General features: G+C 44.0%; 1 long non-coding RNA gene across 1 annotated transcript; it reads right to left on the bottom strand.

The window, feature by feature from the left end:
* Nucleotides 1-2,873: 2,873 nt before the first annotated feature.
* LOC118599636 lies at nt 2,874-3,771 on the bottom strand. Its single transcript, XR_004949068.1, has 2 exons — nt 3,704-3,771; nt 2,874-2,966 (listed from the first exon to the last, which is right to left on the bottom strand). It is a non-coding gene; the product is annotated as an uncharacterized LOC118599636 (long non-coding RNA).
* Nucleotides 3,772-4,711: the final 940 nt, after the last annotated feature.

Genomic DNA, 4,711 nt, shown 5'->3' with positions numbered 1-4,711 from the left:
GACAGTGTCGAAGGCTGCGGTTAAGTCCAGAAGCAGAAGCACGGAGCAGTTTCCTGCATCACTCTGCATCAGGATGTCATTTGTGACTCTGAGAAGAGCTGTTTCAGTGGAGTGGGCTCTACGAAAACCTGACTGAAATTTATCGAGAACGGTGTGTCTGTCTAAAGCAGTTATAAGTTGTTTAGCAACAACTTTTTCTAAAATCTTGGAAATAAATGAAAGATTAGATATAGGTCTGTAACTGCTTGGGAGGGAGGGGTCAAGCCCACGTTTCTTAAAGAGGGGAAAGATGACAGCTTCTTTAAAATACTCAGGAACTTGACCAGACAGCAGGGACGAGTTAATGATTGACAGGACGCAGGGACCAATGGACTGGAAGACATCTTTAAATAAAGGTGTTGGCAACACATCGAGGGGGCAGGAAGATGACTTCATTGTGGACACTAATCTGACCAGCTCAGGGAGACAAACAGGTGAAAATGTGTCTAAAATCACAGGCCGAGGTGGACTAGGAACAGAAACTAATGCAGCTGTGACACAGAGAGTTCCTCACTGACCTGACTTTATCAATAAAATATGATAAAAACTTTTGACAATCATCATTTGAGTGGATGGGGATAGCAGGTGGACGAGGCATTACAATCTCACTAATGGTGTTAAACAGCACCTTAGGATTCCCTCTGCTTTTAGAAATGAGATTGGTGAAGTATGCAGCCCTCGCATCTCTAACAGCATTATTAAAAGAAACTAAAAGATCTTTGAGATAAAGGAGATGAACATGCAGGCGAGTTCTTATCCACAAACGTTCAACTTTTCTGCAGGACCGTTTTAGACGCCGAATACTGTCGTTAATCCAGGGAGATACTTTCATGACAGGGGCCAGTCTAGTTTTAATGGGACAGACTTCATCTAAGGTGGAAAGACAATAACTGTTAAAAAGACTGAGTGAAGCATTCACATCAGTACATGGAGGGAAATCCAAATCAAAAGCATTTGAAAAGGTCTCAGCTGAGGAGGAGTTTAGGATGCGAGAGCTGATTTCTCTGCGTGCAGACAAACGCGACACAGAAAATGACAGGTTAAAAAAAATACAGTGATGATCAGAAATAAAAATGTCCTCAGAAAAAACACAGTCAATATTTACCCCTGGGGTAAAAACGAGGTCGAGCGTGCCACCTCTAACATGTGTGGGCCCAGACACATGTTGAGAAGAATTAAAAGAGTCCACGACACTGCAGGAACCTCTGGCAAAGAGGTCGGAATCATCAGAAATATGAATATTAAAATCACCCAGAAAAACCAGCTTGGACAGCTTCATGGTGGAGGATAAAAAGTCACTGAGTTCATTTAAAAATCAGCTGTTTGGTCCAGGTGGACGGTAAATACCAGCGCAGTATACTGGGTTTTTGTCCCCGATCTTAATCATCTGTAGTTCAAACGATGAAAATTGACCGACGCTCACCGAGCGGCACGGCAGACGACTCCGGAAAACCGCGGCGACTCCCCCTCCACGGCCCAATGGCCGCGGCCGTCCGATGACGGAGTAACCAGCCGGGCAGAGTTCGATGAAGGACGAGTGGTCGGAGTCCTGCTGCCAAGTTTCAGTCAGAAACATGAAATCCAAGTTTCTGGATCACACTCAGAGTGTTTGATCAGAAATCAAACAACACTGGTTCGTAAAAGTGGAACTCTGTCAGTTCCAAACGTCCCTCGTGGGGTAAACCAGAAAAGAGACCAGCTGAGGCTCTTCTGGGTTAAGACTCTCTTGTTTACACCTAAATGAATCCTAAAAGAACCGAACCACAATCTCAGTCAGAGAGGACACTCCTCACATGGAAAATAGTCTCTCTGTTTTACAACTTCAAACGTCTCAAAGTTCAGGACGCCCGAGCAGGCAGCCCCCACACCCCACAGAGGCCGTCTGTCTGCAGGAGTATCTAGTGAACGAGCTCCACTGGACTAAAGGAGGCGGGGTCACTGCAGCCAGAGAGCCGCCGCGGTAGGCTAGCGATCTTCCCGGGGTGGATCCCGCCTTCACCTGCCCTGGTAACTCCACGGCCCCAGCAGGTTGAGGAATTAGATGAAAGTTCAGGACAAAAACGCTCGTTGATTAATATTCTACCCGCTGATCGAGTCACTGAAAACATCACCTGTCCAAAGCTGAGTTCCTGATTGGTTGATGCGATGCAGCAACCTGTCAAACTTCAGATATTTACATTTTGGCTCCACCGCCCAATTCTCGACGCGTCACTCAAACCGTATCACAGGACTTCAGATGGCCTCAAGTCACGACTGTTCCATTGACTTAACATTGGAACTGGTCGCCTCCACCACGAATTCTGTTCTGTGTGAATGTACCTTTATTATCAGACACCTGATATATGTTCAAAACATACCTGACATGTTCCGTCAAAACATGTCAGGTATGTTTTGAACATATATCGTGTGTCTGATGATAAAACAACCAAGAAGCTACTTTAATGCAGTTTAGTTTTCTAAAACAATGTCATTCTCTTCAGCTGGTTCAGACTACAGGTGACTGACTGAAACTCCTCTTCTCATGGGGAAACAGAAACCACTCATGTGTGATAGAAAATCAAACTCTTCATCAACAGTGTGAAGATGACAGAAGAAGAGAACAAAGACTGATTAGAAATCAATACTGGAGTTCCTCAGAGAAAAACAACTTGATGAATCAAAAACTAGAATTTATCACTGGAGTTGAGACTTCAAACTTGGAGCATCAAACCACAAACAGAAAATCAGTTTGTTGTTGTTACCAGAATGACCTGCTGAGTGTGTAGTATTTCTGTATGAGAGCTACAGCTAGCAGTAGCTAACTAAACACCTGCTGAGTGTGTAGTATTTCACTATGAGAGCTACAGCTAGCAGTGGCTAACTAAACACCTGCTGAGTGTGTAGTATTTCACTATGAGAGCTACAGCTAGCAGTAGCTAACTAAACACCTGCTGAATTGTTCTACAAACATTCTTGTTTTTAGTTACACTTTGTGTTTGAGTCAATTTCCAAGAAAATGTTAAATTAATTAGTTTTTGTGAAATATTTTCTGTCAATTGTAATTTTTGTTAAAGTTAAAGAAGGAAGAAAAAATGATTAAAACCAAAGACTGAATCTGGAATGAAAACATCAGATCTAATTTGAGCCTTATAACACAACCCTAGTCTAAGTTCAAAGATAGTTTGTTGTTGTTGCTATGACAACTCTGCATCTCTTGGTTTCAAAACCATCATTTCTTGACAGCAACAAGAAAAGCTGCAGAAAATGTTCATTTTCATTTCCATCCTTGGTCCCTTTAGAAATGATCCATTGGAATCATTTGTTCATTTTAGATCCTTGAAGGACAATTTGTAATGAACATCTGTGTGACCTCAACACTGTCTTCATTAAAGGTCTTACCTTGCTCTTCCAGCTTCTGGAGACAAGCTCTGCAGCTGTGTTTAGTCTTAGCCCAGATTCATCAGCATCCTCCTGATCGCTTGGTAAGGTAGAGTCAACATTTGCTGGTGACAAAGAGGAGGAGAATTTTCTACTGGAATGTTGGAGCAGCAACTTCAATATGTCGTCTGTGTTTTTCTAGATCAATCTTTCCATTTTAACCCCTAAACAGACAACATATTCTGCTGTGTCCCTTAAATGAATGAATATTTCTTCCATTTGAATCAGAGCTGCCAGCTTTNAACACCTGCTGAGTGTGTAGTATTTCTCTATGAGAGCTACAGCTAGTAGTAGCTAACTAAACATCTGCTGAGTGTTGTTGAAACCCCAAGATCCTGTCTGTGGGGTATCTTTGTGTGTTAAGTGTAAAATATGACCTTAGATATGATACATGATTATATGTATGTGATTATCCATCCATCCATCTTCTTGACCGCTTTGTCCCTTTCGGGGTCGCAGGGGTGCCGGAGCCTAACCCGGCTACTGAAGGGCGAAGGCGGGGTACAGGTCGCCAGTCTGTCGCAGGGCCTCAATCACACACCCATTCACTCTCACATTCACACCTAGGGGCAATTTAGAGTCACCAATGAACCTATGAAGCATGTTTTTGGACGGTGGGAGGAAGCCGGAGTCCCCGGTGAAAACCCACGCATGCACGGGGAGAACATGCAAACTCCACACAGAAAGGTCCCAGCCGGGAGTCGAACCGGGGCCTTCTCGCTGTGAGGCAAGAGCGCTAACCACTGCGCCACCGTGCAGCCCTGTATGTGATTATGTATTGTCAAAATTGTTTCTGCTCAGTTTTCTGCTCCTAAGAGCAACTCTTGTGTGACACTTTCAAGACGACAGGAAGTTCTATCTGCAGCTTCTGCAAAACCACACGAGGACAGGAAGCAACGGGCCCCAGCAACGGCCTCCAATGACAGGAAGGAGCCTCGTGCTGAGCGGAGAGGGGGGTGAAAAAATGAAAAAAAAAAACACCATCTCTTTAGCCCAGAGCAGAAGACCTTCCACAGACTTCTCCTCAAGACATCAACGGGACAGGTCCTCTCCTCCACTTCGGTGAGAGAGGAGGACTTCTTCTTTTTGCTTCTGGAAAAGGACGACGCACTCCGCACTCTACAGCTCTCCTTTTCTTCACATCCTGCACTCTTTTTGACCCGAGATCATCTCATCACCATCTCTGAGGTGGAAATCACTTAGTTTAACTCTGATTCAATTCAATTCAATTCAATTTTATTTATATAGCCCAATA

Source organism: Oryzias melastigma, linkage group LG2 (assembly GCF_002922805.2).
Source record: "Oryzias melastigma strain HK-1 linkage group LG2, ASM292280v2, whole genome shotgun sequence".
NCBI classification, from domain to species: domain Eukaryota; kingdom Metazoa; phylum Chordata; class Actinopteri; order Beloniformes; family Adrianichthyidae; genus Oryzias; species Oryzias melastigma.
Note: the sequence above shows the minus strand (reverse complement) of the source record. Positions and strands in the feature narration are given on the sequence as shown.